We start from the raw sequence: 19,448 nt of genomic DNA on the forward strand, positions 1-19,448 counted from the left end.
CTGTAGCCTAGAACCGCACGGCCACTCCGGCCGGCCCCGAGTAACGGACCAGATATGCAAGTGAACTGAAGATTTGCAGGTAGAATTCAACAAGGCGCTCTTAACGGAACAAAATCGACAGATATAAAGGCAATTTCATCAGCATCCCTAAGAAGTGTTACAACTTCTACTATATACAATCATTATAAATCATCATGTGGATGACGTCGAAAGCTCCATAAGGCTGTTCGTAGAAGCTGCGGTTGTGTTTAAACAAGTAGTAGCGCCAGAAGTCTGTAACAACTTACAAGAAGATCTTGCGGAGGACTGATGAATGGTGCAGCGACTGTCAGCTGACTCTGAACGTAAGTAAACGTAAAAAACTGCACTTACACAGGTAAAGAAGTCCGCTATTGAACAATTACACTACTGAAGACAAGTTGCTGGAAACAGTATCTACCGTAAAATGTCTAGGAGGAACCATCCGGGGCGACTTTAAATGAAATGACCGCATAGAACAAATAGTAGGAATAGAAGATAACAGACAGATTCATTGCAAGGACCTTAGGCAAATGCAACTCAACCACCAAAAAAGTGCCTTACAAAAACACTTGTTAGACCGATTCTTGGGTATTGCACACCAGTCTGGAACGTTACGAGATTGGATTAGTAGAAGAGACTGACAAGTCCCAACGAAAAGCGACACTTTTAGTCGCGCGGTTATTTAATCGGCACGGGAGGTGCTCAAGGAAGAGTCGGATAACATATTACACATGTCACAAAAGTTTTGCATCACCTCGGTTTCGGGAGTTCCGGAAACTGTCCAGAAAATTGGAGCAGAGATCAACATAATATCATTTCCGCCCATTCTATTGCTCATGAAAACCACACATTTCATGTTGTACCATCACACTGCGAGACCTTCAGAGGTGGTGGTCCAGACTGTTGTACACTGCGGGACCTCTAATACCCAGTAGCACGTCCTTTTGCATTGATGCATGACTGTATTCGTCGTGGCATGCTATCCACAAGTTCATCAAGGCAGTGTGGGTCCAGACTGTCCCACTCCTCAACGACGATTCGGCGTAGATCCCTCAGAGGGGTTGGTGAGTCACGTCGTCCATAAATAGCCCTTTTCAATCTATCCCAGGGATGTTTGACAGGGTTCATGTCTGGAGAACATGCTGGCCACTCTAGTTGAGCGATGACCTTATCCTGATGGAATTAGTTCACAAGATGTGCACGACGAAGGCGCGAATTGTCCATGAAGACGAATGCCTCACCAATATGCTGCCGATATCGTTGCACTATCGGTCGGACCCAAGTATCGTACAGCCGTTATGGCGCCTTCCATGACCACCAGCGGCGTACATCAGCCCTACATAATGCCACCCCAAAAAAGGCAGAGAACCTCCACCTTACTGCACTCCTTGGACAATGTGTCTAAGGCGTTCAGCCTGACCGGGTAGCCTCCAAACACGTCTCCAACGATTGTCTGGTTGAAGGCATATGCGACTCTCATCGGTGAAGAGAATGTGATGCCAATCCTGAGCAGTCCATTCGGCATGTTGTTGGGCCCATCTGTATCGCGCTGCATGGTGTCGTGCTTGCAGCGATGGACCTCGCCATGGACATCGGGAGAGGTTGCGCATCCACTACAGTAGCAGCCCTTGGGCGGCCTGAGCGAGGCATGTCATCGACAGTTCCTGTCTCTCTGTATCTCCTCCATGTCCAAACAACATCGCTTTGGTTCACTTCGATACGCATGGACATTTCCCTAGTTGAGAGCCCTTCCTGGCACAAAGTAACAATGCGGACGCGATCGAACCGCGGTATTCACCGTCTAGACATGGTTGAGCTAGAGACAAGATGAGCTGTGTACCTCCTCCCTGGTGGAATGACTGGAACTGATCGGCTGTCGGACCCCCTCCGTCTAATAGGCGCTGCTCATGCATGGTTGTTTACATCTTTGGACGGGTTTAGTGAAATCCCTGAACAGTCAGAGGGACTGTGCCTGGGATACAGTATCCACAGTCAACGTCTATCTTCACTAGTTCTGGGAAACGGGGTAATGCAAAACATTTTTTATGTGTGTATAAGGGGCAGTTACATAAAAACCGAACACCCACCACATCGGGACCACGGAATGGTTCCATTCAAAAGTAATCACCGCACGCATTAAGAAATTTATCCTCTGGGAGACGAGACGATCAATTCTTGTTCCACAGAACGCGGTCGACCGCTGACGGATTCGCAACCGCACCCACTCTTGCACTTCGTTATCCGACTGAAACCATCGTCCGCACATGTCTTTCTTCAGGTTGACAAAGATGTGAAAATCACACGACGACAGGTTAGGGCTATACAGATAATACTGCAGCGTTTCCCAACCAAATCTCTGAAGCGTAGCCTTCGTGAGCCTGGCAATGAAGTCCGGGCGCTATCTTTCAACAGGATGATTCCGTCCTACAGCAATCCTGGGCTTTTTGACTTTATGGAGCTTCACAGTCTCTGCAAAGTCTCTCCATAGCGTTGCGCATTGGTTTCGGTTCGACATTCGAGGAACTCGACGAGCAGAAGGCCCCTGCAGTCGAAGGAGGAGGTCATCATGTCCTTACTGGAACTTGCGTTAACAGCTTTGGGTTGTCGGGGGAGATGCGGGATGTTCCCACTGTTGGCTTTGCCGTTTGCCCTCGGGCGCTGGAAATGCTGTCGGGCGGAATCACTCTGTTGCATGACAACGCCCTCCTCCACACTGCCAATCCTACGAAGCTAAACTTCAGCGATTTGGTTGCGAAACAGTGCAACATCCTCCGTACAGCCCGGACACTTCGCCATGTGATTTTCACGTCTTTGGGAGATGAAGAAAAACGTGAGCGGGTGGACGTCGGTTTCAGTCGGACGAAGAAGTCCAAGAGTGAGTGTGGTTATGGATCCGTCAGCGGCCGACCGCGTTCTGTGAAACAGAAAATGATCGTCTCGTCTCCCAGTTGCATAAATGTCTTAATGCGTGCGGTGATTACTTTTGAATGGGCGTGGTCCCATTGTTGCAGATGTTCGGTTTTCATTTGGATGCCCCTCGTACTTCCTCCCACAAACGTTTCTCAAAATGGCCGCAACAAGAAAATTCGAGAAATTAGAGCTAATGCAGAGATTTACCGAGAACCATTCTTCCCATGCGCCATTCACTAATGTAACAGGGAAGGAGGCATCAGTTACTGATAACAGAAGTACCCTCCACTTCACACCTTCTGGTGGCTAGTGGAGTGTAGATGTAGATTCTAGAGAATGGGGTCCATTGTCTGGGAACGAGCGAAACTGGTCGGTTATTCACACGCTGCAGTTGTATCTATGAAAATGGTTGAAGGACGGTGAAACCGAGTAGATGACATTGTGTTAAATGTGCCACCTAATCGCAGAATGTGTAGTTTTTGTCGCTTTCCAAAGCAGAACAAGGAGCGATCTATGGCAGATCTGACGACAGAGTACAGTGTTGGTGCAGGCACAAATGTCTCGAAGTACACCATTTAACGCACGTTGTTAAACATAGAGTCTGCAGTAGACGATCCGTATGTGTTTGATGTTGCCGACCGATGTGGCCGTGCGGTTCTAGGCGCTTCAGTCTGGAACCGCGCGACCGTTACGGTCGTAGGTTCGAATCCTGCCTCGGGCATGGACGTGTGTGATGTCCTTAGGTTAGTTAGATTTAAGTAGTTCTAAGGGACTGATGACCTCAGTTGCTACGTCCCATAGTGCTTAGAGCCATTCGAACCATTTTTGATGTTCATCCGACGAGATTGTCATTTACGTTATCAGCGGGTACGGGATCATTGAGATTGTCCCATGGATCAATGAAAACGATTCGCCTATTTCGATGAATCACGTTTCTTGTTACGCTAGATCGATGGTCGTGTCCGATTTGCCATCATCCCGCCGAACGCTCGCTCGAAACGTGCACCGCGTCACGGATCCATGGAGGAGAAAGGGGGGGGGGGCGGCGGCGATAGTCTGTATTACGCTTCAGGGTCATTCACCTGGTCATCTTTAGGACCTGTTGTAGTAATCGAGCTCCATCCAAGCGAGATCATGGTTGATGTTTTCCCCGACGATGGTGTCATCTTCAAAAATGGTTCTGAGCGCTATGGGACTTAACATCCGAGGTCGTCAGTCCCCTAGAACTTAGAACTACTTAAACCTAACTAACCTAAGGACATCACACACATCCATGCCCGAGGCAGGATGCGAACCTGCGACCGTAGCGGTCGCGTGGTTCCAGACTGAAGCACTTAGAACCGCTCGGCCACACCAGCCGGAGGTGTCATTTTCCAGCAGGATAACTGTCCGTGTGACAAGGTCAGAATCGAAGTACAGTGGTTTGAGGAGCTTGATAGTAAACTCATATTGATGTCTTGGCCACAAAATTCGGCTTGTCCGAACCCAGTGGATCACATCTGTGACGCTACGAATAACACACATTCAGATTAACTAATTATAACAAATCAGATGTTGAGAATCGTTTGTACGAAACAGGCTATCATCTTAAGGGAATAGAAGACGACTTCGAAATCTTGTGCATAGAAACGAAAGGAAGGGAACTCGACTTGCTAGAAGGAATAGAGATCGCCTTTCGTGGCAATATTTTAAATACAGAAGTGAAAGTCAATGAAGTGAGATTTCTTAGCGGTTTTGTAAAATTATTTTAAGGCAGATAGAAATATTCAAATGTGTGTGAAATCTTATGGGACTTAACTGCTAAGGTCATCAGTCCCTAAGCTTGCACACTACTTAACCTAAATTATCCTAAGGACAAACACACACACCCATGCCCGAGGGAGGACTCGAACCTCCGCCGGGATTAGCCGCACAGTCTATGACTGCAGCGCCTGAGACCGCTCGGCTAATCCCGCGCGGCTAAGGCAGATACATGATTATAAATTTGTAATAGCTTTTTGACGGAATAGTTAGAGGCTGACGATCGTAGGTTTAGGAAATGAGGAAAGGTAGGCAGCCAACAAAATAGCCTTTTGGTTGGGACAGTAGGTGCAGCTGCACAGTAATACCGCGGAAGTACAGTGTCAGTTCACAACCGCGCTCTTAGTGCCCACAGCAGAGCAGCAGTATACGGCCAGATGTAGTGTGCGGTGTGAGATTGGGCTGCCACTGACAGATGTCGACCATTTTAATGTAAGACGAAGACCCACAGTCCAATGTGCTTTTATCGTATGAACGCCGCAATTATTAGTGTTGGTAGTTTTTTAGAGTTTTTAACTTCATGAGCTAAGCTTTACTCTCTGATGATAAGAACATTTTTTCTCGAAACTCTTTGTTGGGCTGTGTGTAGGACGGGAATACTATTGATTGCTATCAGTTTTTACTGAACAAGGCTTTGATTCAACCTACGTTAATATACTGAAAAACATATACACTACTGTTTATGAAAATTGAAACACCCAGAAGGAATAATCTGAATCACTACAGAATCGTGGGTTATCTAGAACAGTGGTCTTAATCACATATTAAAGGGTTAAGATTGTACAGAGGTGGGGTGCATGTAAACCCAGCAGCGCCCTCTTTCGTGCGGCCGGACAAGTCAGAGCCACGCCCAGTCGGTGCAGCGCGGTCAAACGAAATGGGAACGTGCAGACATGTGTCGGTGTGTCTCGTCGGCGTCAAAGGGCACATTATCAGCATATGAGATGAAACGGTGCATAAAGATTGGTCCCGGGAAACGTGTTTATGATACTATGACACTGTGGCTCGTACAGGTCAGGCTGCTATGACAGTGATGCGTCTGTGCAGCCAGTGGATATAAGTGGGTCTACACAGTAACGAGACAATAGTTGGCCACATACAGCACAGGATGAACGCCATCTTGTCCGTATGTCCGCAACAGTCGCCAACTATTTCAGCTTGTACTACAACGATGGCTGCGTATGTTTTAGACTCTATTGTGGTGACTGTAATCGGGCAGAACGCATTGTTGAGTGGCATAGCGGACAGTCTAAGAGTGTTATGGTTTGGGAAGCCACTGACTATAACATGCGATCTCGTCTCCTGCGTATTTAGGACTATTTTAACAACAGCCACTAAACTGGGAAAGTCTTTGAGCCCATTGCACTGCTCCTGCTGTAGGCGTCCCCACATGCTATGTTTGAGGACGACAAGGATAGGCACATGTAGTGAGGAATGAGAAAGTCTTCTTCGAGGAACGACGGTTGCCACTTCTTCCCTGGATTGCGCATTAACCCGGCATGTTGCTTATCGTACATATCTGGAATATGGCAGGTCCGCAACTTGTTTGTTATGGTCCTCCTGTAACCACTAACGACGTTTTATAGATGCGCCTACAAAGTGCATGGCTGTGTTCTCCAGCAGCAAGTCCACGCCCTGCTTGATTCCGTGCCACAGTGCTCAGACGCTTTGACTGTAGCACGTGTACTGAATTCTCGCGGTCAGAGTGGATACGTGTTTCTATAATTATAATCATTTGTTTATTGCCATGTCCCAATTCTGTGTAATAAATTTCATTGTAATCATATGTCTCCTTATTGGGGTTGCTATTTTCCAAACAGTAGGGTACGTCAATGCAGCTTCCATTAAACTTCATCAAGACAATAAAGCAGACTAAGTAGGACGATAACGAAGTTTCTCGCGACGACATTCTAGTATAAAACATTCTCGGGTTTCTTGCTGTGTGAATTCTAGCTGAAACCTCAAGCTTTCGACAATTAATACCATCGTCTTCAAATGGCTCAAATGGCTCTGAGCACTATGGGACTTAACATCTGTGGTCATCAGTCCCCTAGAACTTAGGACTACTTAAACCTACCTAACCCAAGGACATCACACACATCCATGCCCGAGGCAGGATTCGAACCTGCGACCGTAGCGGCCACGCGGTTCCAAACTGAAGCGCCTAGAACCGCACGGCCACATCGGCCGGCCCCATCGTCTTCGCCAAGAGCAATTGCTGCTGTGGTTTCTTCTATAATCGATGGAAGGTTTCTGATTGGTTGACGCACGCCATCAATGCGTTATGCTGCCGCAGATACGGTCAGCGTCTGCTCTGGTGGTGCCAATGCTATCGTAGGGGCATAGACCATTTGGCGGATTAAATTAGGAGTCAGGCAAGCAGACTCCATATCACAAAGCTATACTCACCATTCCCAGAGGACATTTTCAATTTCCAAATCTGCGAAAACTAAGAAGGCATGGTTGTTACTGTAACATACTAGAACAACAGTTTTGTTTCTGTCGTAATACTGTTGCCTCTGCTGCAGATGACCTTCGACAATGAAAGGAAGAAATTACTGGAGGAAGTTTGACAGTGGACTTGAAAATCAGTTACAATATGTTTTAAATAATGTTTCTAAATTTACATTTATACTCAAATCACATTGCTGTGTGTGACGGAGGAAACCTGGCGTGTAACTGTCACTATCCCACGTTTCTGTTCCAACCGCGAATGGTGTGCGGAAAGGAAAACTCTTGGCAAGGCTCCGTACGAGCTCGACTCTCTCCGATTTTACTTTCGTAATCTTTTCACGATGTATATATAGAAATCACACGCTAATATGGCGCCAGCAAAGCCAAGGACATAGCACGTAATCAATGAAGCACTTGGACTGGAGCCATACGTGCAGTAGTCCTCATACTCTCCACACAAACTATTCTAAACATAAGCAGCCTTTCACTGTCTCATCGGCAAAAACACAGCTCCGTATTACCCAGAGCATTGTGATAACGATTCCATCGTCTGACACATTCACAGGCTCTGAGGATAATAGTTTCAACTGTGCTCCATTTCGCTCTGTCTATAGTAGAACAGATATCATCGCTCCATCTCGTGCTTCCTGTTGCCATACATTACAAAACATACCATACAGGCCTCAATAAGAAAACACAGCACTAGTCCCAGCCACAACGGTACGGCGTGTCACAGTAAAGGTACTCGTATGATCCTATTTTTTTATAGCAATCCTTGCCAACCTAATCACAAACTGTCCTTCGAACTTTCTTCTTGAAAACCCAAAATCACTTCCTATCACCATATTATGAATAGCAAAAATCTCCTACCTACCGTATCAACAAGCAAAAAAATCTGCAGTCCCTGTATATCTTGACCTAGACACACTTTGATAGTGTTTGACATTCGTGACATTTGCTCATGTCCATTTATTAAGAAAGCATCCCTAATATCCTGCACCTTCATCGAAACGACATCCACATGACCTGTTTTTAATATCTGTTCGGGGGCTCGTTTCTTTTCTTAATTACGTTTCTATTGAAAACGGGTCACATGGTAAATTATTTTTGTAACTGCCGAAACACATGCCACTGCTGCAGATACAGTTACTGTTTTTCATGTAAATGTAAGAGCCGTTACAAAGGCAGACTTCAGCTAATCTTGCTGATGGATTAAGACTGAATGCCCAACAGAGAGTAAACCCGCAACACTGGTTTTTCTAGGTTAGTCAGTCGACAACACCAGGGACCGACTGAGAGCATCGCTTTTCGCATACATCAATTCTAATTTTTCTGAAGACTGCCTCGGCTTGGTATTCCTGGGAGAAAAGATATCGCATACAAACAGTCTCGTGGCTCTTACGGGATGCTAGTATTTTCAGCAAATAAAGCCGAAAACGGTGGGCAGTGGTACTTATTAGAGAAGAGTGAACTCTGTAGCCACATTGTTGCAACTAACTAATAATTCTTTTCTATTTCAAGTAAATATTTTGTCGCCTGATACTGCATTACAAAATGTCCAACCAATAATATTTCGTAGTATCTGTTGCAAAAGAACTTGTTTCTGTTGAAAAATATAGTTTTGTGGAACTTATTGGCAGATTAAAACTTTGTGCTGGACCGGGACTCAAAAGTTGGACTTTGGCTTTTGCGAGCAAATGTTCTACTGGCTGACCTAAGCTAGCACAACTCAGGAATCGCTTTTAGAGCTTTACTTCCCTCCGTACCTCATCTCTTACCTACAAAAATTCGCAGAAGTTGTCCTGCATACCTAGCGAGACACGCACTGCTGGGGGAAAGGCTACTAAGGGGGTTGTTCTCAGAATGAATTTTCACTCAGCAGCGGAGTATGCGCTGAACTGAAAGTTGCTAGCAGATTAAAACTGGGTGCTGGAACGTGACTCAAACTCGGGACCTTTGTCTTTCACTCAAAAGCGCTCTAATGGCTGAGCTATCCACGCACTATTCACGAGCTACTTCATAGCTTACTTCCATCAGTTTCTAATCAGTGAGCACTCCACTTCAGAGTGAAAATTCACTCTGGGCATACTTTTTGTATTGCTAACAGAAGTACATTAATTTCATATCGTTATTTGTAAATATCGTTCTGTAATGTTAGCAGTAGAGAGATGGTTAAAACTGTTTCTGGTTGACTATAACGCAATGCAGTTAACAGGGAATTAACTCATGTTGCAAAATAATCGCTTATAAAATCACGTTTCGACCTTTCTTAGTATTGCTATGCACACAATAAAATGTTTCACTCATGTACTGTTCCTTTTTTTGTCGTCTTTAACAATGCATCCATGTGGCGTAGAAGTGCGTCGAGATTTTTTGTTTTAGTGGTTCGAAATCTGAGTCAAGGAAACGTTTTCTGCTCAATCCCCCTATATAAAAAAAAAATTAGAGCCAGAATGATAGAGAATGCGTAGTGGCTGCTAACTTCGGCGACGAATGTCCAAGTACGAAAATCTGAAATCGATGTAGTCTCTCTATAGTGAAACCAATGAAACTTATTTTTATTATATTGTTCTCATTATTTCCAGAACACTGAATAACATGACTAAATTTTCACCAACTCTGACGTTCGTCGGGCATGGGCACTGTTTCGTGGCAAACTGTTCCTCCTACATCTAAATAAATTGCCATACAGGTGTAGCGTTTGGTTTAAACTGTCATCAAATTAGACATTAGAAGTGCTACTGTGACATCACTTACAAAGCCAGCTGTTGTGATGGTAGTCACCTTGCTTCGCTGTCTGTTTGTCAATCTGGCGCACGGTCTGCCAAAAACACGGTGGCCTCAGCCCGACTGACCACTCGCTGGCACATAACCTCTCTAGTTACAAATACGTGATTATAGTGGCAAGTGTGAGAGTGACTCAGTGGCTCCTGTGATGTAGCAGAAAATAATCTTAGGTCCGAGTTGCATAACAGACAAATATTGGTAACGTCAGTATCGCACGACTGTGTGTTGGGAAAGTGATCACTGCACGTAAAACATTATAAAAAGTAAATACACTACTGGCCATTAAAATTGCAACACCAAGAAGAAATGCAGATGATAAACGGGTATTCATTGGACAAATATATTATACTAGAACTGACATGTGATTACATTTTCACGCAATTTGGGTGCATAGATCCTGAGAAATCGGTACCCAGAACAACCACCTCTGGCCGTAATGACGGCCTTGATACGCCTGGGCATTGAGTCAAACAGAGCTTGGATGGCGTGTACAGGTACAGTTGCCCATGCAGCTTCAACACGATACCACAGTTCATCAAGTGTAGTGACTGGCGTATTGTGACGAGCCTGTTGCTCGGCCACCATTGACCAGACGTTTTCAGTTGATGAGAGATCTGGAGAATGTGCTGGGCAGGGCAGCAGTCGAACGTTTTCTGTATCCAGAAAGGCCCGTACAGGACCTGCAACATGCGGTCGTGCATTACCCTGCTGAAATGTAGGGTTTCGCAGGGATCGAATGAAGGGTAGAGCCACGGGTCGTAACACATCTGAAATGTAGCGTCCACTGTTCAAAGTGCCGACAATGCGAACAAGAGGTGACCGAGACGTGTAACCAATGGCACCCCATACCATCACGCCGGGTGATACGCTAGTATGGCGATGACGAATACACGCATCCAATGTTCGTTCACCGCGATGTCGCCAAACACGGATGCGACCATCATGATGCTGTAAACAAATGACGTTTTGTCATTCGTGCACCCAGGTTCATCGTTGAGTACACCATCGCAGGCGCTCCTGTCTGCGACGCAGCGTCAAGGGTAACCGCAGCCGTAGTCTCCGAGCTGATAGTCCATGCTGCTGCAAAGGTCATCGAACTGTTCGTGCAGATGGTTGTTGTCTTGCAAACGTCCCCATCTGTTGACTTAGGGATGGAGACGTGGCTGCACGATCCGTTATCGCCATGCGGATAAGATGCCTGTCATCTCGACTGCTAGTGATACGAGGCCGTTGGGATCCAGCACGGCGTTCCGTGTTACCCTCCGGAACCCACTGATTCCACGTTCTGCTAACAGTCATTGGCTCTCGACCAATGCGAGCAGCAACGTCGCGATACGATTAACCGCAACCGCGATAGGCTACAATCCGACCTTTACCAAAGTCGGAAAAGTGATGGTACGCATTTCTCCACCTTACACGAGACATCACAACAACGTGTCACCGGGCAACCCCGGTCAACTGCTGTTTGCGTATGAGAAATCGGTTGGAAACATTCGTCATGTCAGCACGTTGTAGGTGTCGCCACCGGCGCCAACCTTGTGTGAATGCTCTGAAAAGCTAATAATTTGCATATCGCAGTATCTTCTTCCTGTCGGTTAAGTTTCGAGTCTGTAGCACGTCATCTTCGTGGTGTAGCAATTTTAATGGCCAGTAGTGTAGAAGTAGTAATAATTGGAAAGACCTGGTTTCCAGTGGTCGTCTCTTAAACTGAGGTTAAAAACTGAACATTTCGTGGCTGCTACGGCCTAAATTTGTGCTGGCGACGTGATGCGACAGGAAAGACGTTTCTCGGGGTTAAGTCAAGTTATTAATAGGCTGTCGACCGCGCAAGGTGGGAATCGTAGGCGCGAGCCTGTAAAGACGTTCTCCACCGCGAGGAAGCAGCAACAATCTCTGGTGCGTGCGACCGGTTGACGCTCTTGCTACGCAACTCTTTGGCCGGCAGCAGCCGTGGGCAGGCGACGACCGGCGAGGAGTCAGCGGACGCCGCAGCCGTGGCGCCGGTGGCCGTGACGCAGCAGCAGTAGCCGCCGCCTCGTCAGCAGCCAAGATGGAGGACGAAAACACTCAGTCAGCAGCTATCCTCTGAAACACAAACAAGAACGCTGCGGATCCATGAGGTCCAGTATGAACTCTGCTATGAACAATATCTAGCACTTCCACGAAGATATCCTAAAAAATGCTGATGACGCCATAACAGGCCAAAAGAAACTTCCCATACGAATGATTGCAGATTTGAAAAGAAAGCTCTCAATCTGGCCCACGCACCATATTAGGCTGACAGAAAAAAAAGGGGAATTAGGAAAAAAAGAACAAATGGTTGAGGGAAAACCTTATGGCTAGGAACAAAGGAATAAAAAGAAAGACGTCAAGCAACTTGGAATCGATCTTCCCAACTGGGAGAAACTGTGCTTTGTTGGCCCAGTTCCCGCAGGTCAGGGCCGGCCGGTGTGGCCGTGCGGTTAAAGGCGCTTCAGTCTGGAACCGCGTGACCGCTACGGTCGCAGGTTCGAATCCTGCCTCGGGCATGGATGTGTGTGATGTCCTTAGGCTAGTTAGGTTTAATTAGTTCTAAGTTCTAGGGGACTGATGACCACAGCAGTTAAGTCCCATAGTGCTCAGAGCCATTTGAACCATTTTGCAGGTCAGGAAAAATAGCGTTTATCAGTTCTACATGCCTGAAAATTTCACCCGCAAATGCCAAACACTCAAACATTGCAGTTCATTAGATCGAAAGGAGAGGATGAAGCAAAGGCTATAAGAAAATATTTAATGACTAACTAGACCCGTAAAACTTAAACAAAATAAAGAGTATCAGAAATGAAAACAAATTCTTGATCATAGAGAGTTAGTCACCCGAATTCGTAGCCAAAATCACGTCAAACACGATACTAACAGAGGTCCTTCAATGCAAGCACCAACGGAAGAGGAGGCCAGTTATCATAACATACGATGAGTCGTCCGTTTTATCTTAGACTGAGCTCATGGATTCATAATTCACAGTGCTACTTTTTGGGGGTAACTCACCTCACCTCAAAATTGTCGATATCGCCTCATATTGAACTCCATTGTGCGACTGATATTTTCTGCGTGCCGTGACTTCTGCTGTACTCTTTGACTTCTTGTAACCACCATCTTACGGAGCGAGATCAAAAAACGTCAGGCGGTGTTCACACACATGTTACAAAAGCAAGATTACTTGCGTGTTGCTCAAGACGGCTGTTTCTTTTCTTGGTTAACACTTCATTCACGGCACCGAACAATAATTCGCACTCAGAGTTCGGCCATGGAACTGTATGCACAACTTCCATTAATGGTTTCAAATCAAGGGACGTCATATATTCCCTGAATCTACTTACGCATTTCCTCTTCTCTGTTTACTGAAAAATAGCACACAGATTGCGGAGACTTCTGTCACTTTTAGGAATCTATGTTTCTTCATTGCAATGAGCTATGGTCACAATTTTCAGGCCTCCAAATAGTGCTTCCAATTGTCCAGCAAGTTTGACCTCTAAAGAGGTAATGTGTAAAACTTGGCTTACGTTTTGCTCTAACTGCTCATTTAGATTTTCAGCTAGGCTCCTCAGAATCCGTCCACTGTGACTTTCTTTTATTCCAATATTACATTTTAGAGTTGTTTCTTTGAATAAGTGAGATTTTACTGCACTATTGGCTTGCCCGTAAAATTTATTCAACAAACCGACTGTGCGAGTAGTCACCTCGTTTGCATTTGGGACTGTGATCCCTCTGTCTTGTAGGCACAAAGATAAGTCGAAAGCTCTGTAGAGCACCATACAGTAGACCTAAATTTTTAATGAATTCATTGCTAGTCATAATTTTGCGTAGACCATTGTACTTGCTTCTTTCCCTGCCACCTCTTTTAGGATCATTTGTGGATGTGTATTTGAATATACAAAACTCAATCGCTTATCTGCACTAGTGTCACTGAGATCCTCGCCTCCTCGTTTTGATGTGCTTTTCAACCACTTCAATATTTACAATGTTGTTATTAGTCTACAAATATTACACACGATTTCAAACTGCTAACTAGATGGCTGTACGAACACAAGACAATAGCTGTCACTGGCGGGAATAATGCTTGCCTCCAATTGTTCCAGAACCTTAAGGAAAAGAAAAGTCGAAAACCGAAGCAAGCGGTCATAATCGAAGACCATGGCAGACTAACCGCCATGTTATCTAAACAAAAAAAATCACTGAGGATTAGCACGCATATCTATGCCATTTTAATAATTCTTTGTCGTTATTAACAAACGTATTCTCATCCTGAATCGAAAATTTAATATTTTATAATTTAATTTCTCTTACTGCCAGTACGACGTACCAGGGCACATTCTTTTCCTGATACAGAAAGAGGAATACCATTTTACATTGGTAGGCAGTACCGGTGCCTACCGGCCCAACTAATGCAATGATTATTCGAGCAGTAAAACAGACAGGACAGGAGCAAACAGTAAAGTAGCTGTGCACCGTGTGTTAGAGGTCAGTCCTTGGTGGGGAACTGTCTGCTGGATATCAAAAGAGTGTACATTGATTTTTGAGCAATTCCAGTGAAAGATTACATGTTAGTTTGCAAATGCTTCAGTTGCTAGAATTTGCGACCTTTCGCAGCAGAGAAGGAGCGGCAGTCACATTGTGGTAAGCACAAACAACAGAGACAACTGTCCGAATTTAAATCAACCACTTAAATGCATCCCATGCGCAGCCAGAGGCAAAACATGCCAAACAGGCGGATAAGAATGGCCGATTTACCAAATGCTCCTGCAGAGAGAAACAGAACTAACCGATCACGGCCAGTAAGGAAGGAATGCAAACCAAAAAGCACACAAACAGAATTAATAAACAGACACAGACCGAAGAGACGGGCAACGTTTGAAGGAAAAATGAACCCCGCCTCCACTAGACTGTGAGACTAGAGGAGGGACATTACACGAAGAAAGATGTTAAGACAGCATCTAGCGCCTAATAAAATGCGTGAGCGGCAACAAGTCAAGAATTTGTCTCCAACTCATTCTCTGCAAAACAGCTTCGTCAGACAGAGTGTAATCGAGCAAAACTTGAGAGTCAGGTTTCGAAGACAAACAAGAAAACTGTGTGACAAAAGACCAACATCTCCCACAAAGTGCTACTGCATTACTACAAAGAACATAACGGACGAAAGAGTGCGTGTTCATTGATCATGACATAATATACTAGGAGACATCATACGTTGTACCTCTGATATGGACAGAAAAGAAAATAGCAAATCAGTAAGAAACCCAGATGTAAATAACAGCAGATACGACGAATTGAGTATAACTTATGGATGCCTTCTATCAGAGGTGAAGAAGGGGAATACAACATGAGCTTTGCCAGGCTTGGGAAAGAAACTGGCTTCTTGCGTTTACAAATGGTTCAAATGGCTCTAAGCACAATGGGACTTAACATCTGAGGTCATCAGTCCCCTAGACTTAGAACTACTAAAACCTAATTAACCTATGGACATAACATACATCCATGCCCGAGGCAGGATTCGAACCTGCGACCGTAGTTGTAGCGCGGTTCCGGACTGAAGCGCCTAGAACAGCGGCCGGCTCTTACATTTTGAGACATGCCATCAGACTGGAGAACCCCAAGGGAAGGGCAATAGTATTTCCAATCACAGAGGCTGTCGACCGTTACAGTTTGTTAGTCTCAATAACTTGTCAAGAGGTGTCAGAGAACTGTGGGTTCAAAAAAATGGCTCTGAGCACTATGGGACTCAACTGCTGAGGTCATGAGTCCCCTAGAACTTAGAACTAGTTAAACCTAACTAACCTAAGGACATCACAAACATCCATGCCCGAGGCAGGATTCGAACCTGCGACCGTAGCGGTCTTGCGGTTCCAGACTGCAGCGCCTTTAACCGCACGGCCACTTCGACCGGCGAGAACTGTGGGGTATGCTCTGTTTACACGTCGCCAGAACTCTCTGCATTTGGTGGAAGCGTACCAAAATTTAATTAAATGTTATGGCAGGTTGCTCTTCTATTCAAATCACCTGTTTCCAAAATGGTATACATACAACAGGCATCCATAATCAACAGCAAGTTGGTAAGAGTGGCGCAAATAAATGCTAAGTGAAGCACTGTTATCATGACAGAGATAGGCGTAGATGTAATCTACATCCAAGAATACTGTATCAGAAATGGTAAGTTTGTGAGTCCACTTTCACAATCCCAGATAGCAGCGCAGGAACCAAACCAACGGCTGTCACTGCTGTTTTGAAAAGGGACGTTACAATCACAACAATAGTTAAGATATACGATGAGCACGCACTGACCATAAGGATACAGGCTGCAGGTTTCTATTGCGTGCTGACAAGCATCTGTTTTATGTTCAACCATGAGATAGCCCCATATTTAGACAGACACAGAATGGTTGTTGCTATTAGCGGAACAAGATGTAATGTCTTTGCGCTAGATATCAACACCCAGTCGGCTCTGTAGTTGTGTAGGAAAACAGAACGAGGGGGTTCCGAACTAGCAGATGTGATACAAAAAAGAAGCTTGCACAAACTGGACACACGTAGCACTACACACACTTATTGCGGAAGAGCGGGATCAACAACAAACACAGGCGTGACCTGGTCAATAACAGTGCAGTTCGACGGGTCTCTAAGCAGAAAAGTATGAGATTGGCGATCACAACATGATCTTAAAAACCTACGACACCCTACAACGATATGCAGGCCGTGCGAAATGGGTTTACAGTTACGGAAGTGCGGCTGGGAGCGGCTGAGGAACGAGATTAGGTTACCAGATCCCGTGTCAGGTTTTAATTTTGACATTGCAGTACAAGACTTGGAACAGGCCATACGCAAAGCACAGAGTACGACCATTCCAAATTGTGTCATTTCTTTTTAAAGTCTGCGGTCTTCTGACTGGTTTGATGCAGCCCACCGCGAATTCCCTTCTTGAGCTAACCTTTTCATCTCAGACTTGCATCCTACGTCCTAGCTATTTGCTGGATGTATTCAGTGTGTCTTCAGATCTCATAAAACTACACCGCGGAGTCAAGAACTAACATCACTTAAGCAGAATCTAATGACTAAAAGGGAGTATTATCAAAGAGCATTCGGAGTAACGGAAAGGATTAGGGAATTATTAGTTTATAGGGAACACAAGAAGATGCACAAAGATAAATTCAAAGTACGCCAATAAAGAAATGGCAGACGTTTTTCGAAACAATTCCCAGGGACGCCTCTTTCAAAACAGCAGCAAAAAAAATTCAGTCGCCACTGGTAACAGTCGACGATACAGTTGCTCAATAGTTTAAAGAAGACTTGAATCTCATTTCGAATAGGTAGCCCACTCATACAGTTATACTTGGCGGTGGTCCTCGATATAATGGCGAAATTACATAGCGGTGGCGGGCATAAAACATGGTCCGAAATCGTATGAAATCCTTTCACCGAAAATTATTTGGAACAATTAGTCCAGGAGCCCACTCGAAATGTAAATGCTTGCGAAAACATACTTGACCTCTTAGCAACAAATAACCCCGAGCAAATTGGGAGGATTGTGACGGATACCTGGATTGGTGACCACAAGGTTGTAGCGGGACTCAATATCGCAACACTCAAACCCACCAAAAACAAACGCAAAATATACCTGTTTAAAAAAGCAGATAAAAATCTCTTGGCGTTTTCCTAAGAGACAGTCTCCACTTCTTCCAAACTAGCTGTACGAAGGTAGACGAGATATGGCTCTGAGCACTATAGGACTTAATATCTGAGGTCATCAGTCCCCTAGAACTTAGAATTACTTAAACCTAACTAACCTAAGGACGTCACACACATCCATGCCCGAGGCAGGATTCGAACCTGCGACCGTAGCGGTCGCGCGGTTCCAGACTTAAGCGCCTAGAACCGCTCGGCAGACGAGATATGTTTCGAGTTCTAAGAAATAGTATCGACAGCAATGGACAGATTTACACCAAATAAACTAATAATAACATATAGAATTGAATCCCCGTGGTACACAAAACAGGTTAGAATACTGTTCCAGCAAAAACGAAAAAGGCATGTCACCTTTAAAAGAACACAAAATCCCTAAAATTGCTGAAGTTTTACAAAAGCTCAAAATTTAGCGAAAACTTCAATGCTAAATGCTTTTAATAGTTTCCGCAACGAAACTCTGTGTGGAAATCTGGCATAAAACCCAAAGAGATTCTGTCTGTATGCAAAGCACACCAGCAGAAAGACAATCAATACCTCCCACTATGAGATGACAGGGCCACTACGGGGGTGATATAAATGCAGTTTTTCGAAGTTCTTTCACCAAAGAAAACAAAGTAAGCATTCCAGAATTCGAATCAAGAACTGCTGCCCAAATGAGTAACTTAGAAATAGATACCCTCGGTGTCAAAGCAGCTTAAATAACTTAATAAAGGCATGTCCTCCTGTCCAGACTGTATGCCAATTAGATTCTTTTCAGAGTATGCTAATATAATAGCTCCACACTTAACAATCTCATATAACCGTTAGCTCGACGAAAGATCCTTGCCTAAAGATTGTAAAGTTACACAGGTCACATCAAATACTCAAGAAAGGAAGAAGAAGTAATCCGATGAATTACACACCCATATCACTGACGTCGATTTGCACTAGGTTTTGGAACATATACTGTTTTCAAGTACTATGAATTACATCGAGGAAGACGATCGGTTGACGCAGAGTCATCACGGATTAAGAAAATAATGTTCTTTGCTCTCACGAAGTAATGAGTGCTACCGACAGGCTATCTCAGATTGATTCCATATTTGTAGATTTCCAGAAAGATTTTGGTACCGATCCTTGAAAGTGCCTTATAATCATACTGCATGCCTATGTAGTATCGTCCCATTTGTGCCACTAGATTCATAGATTCGTGATTTCCTGACGGAAAGATCACAATTCGTAGTAATTGACGTGAAGTCACCGAGTAAAACAAAAGTGATTTCTGGAGTTTCCCAAGGATGTGTTACAGACCCTCTGCTGTTCCTAATCTACATAAACGATTTAGGGGTCAATTTAAAAGCTGGGAGTCAACTAATTTGGAAAGATCACATAGACAATATAGCGGGGAAGGCAAACCAAATAGACTGCTTTCTATTGGCAGAACACCGAGAAGATGCAACAGGTCTACTTAAGAGACTGACTACACTACGCTTATCCGTCCCTTGCTAGAGTATTGCCGTGCAGTTATGGGATCCTTATCAGATTGGATGGATGGAGTACGTCGAAAAAGCTCGAAGAAGGGAGCTAGTTTTATTTTATAGCGAAATAGTGGAGAAAGTGTCATGGATATGATGCGCGAGCTGGGCTGGCAATCATTAACATAAAACCGTTTCTCATTGCGACGAGATCTTTACGCGAAATTTCAGTCCAACGTTCTCCTCCGAACATGAAAATATTTTGCTGACACTCGCCTACATAGCAGAAATGATCATTGTAACAAA

This window comes from Schistocerca americana, chromosome 1 (assembly GCF_021461395.2).
Source record: "Schistocerca americana isolate TAMUIC-IGC-003095 chromosome 1, iqSchAmer2.1, whole genome shotgun sequence".
NCBI classification, from domain to species: domain Eukaryota; kingdom Metazoa; phylum Arthropoda; class Insecta; order Orthoptera; family Acrididae; genus Schistocerca; species Schistocerca americana.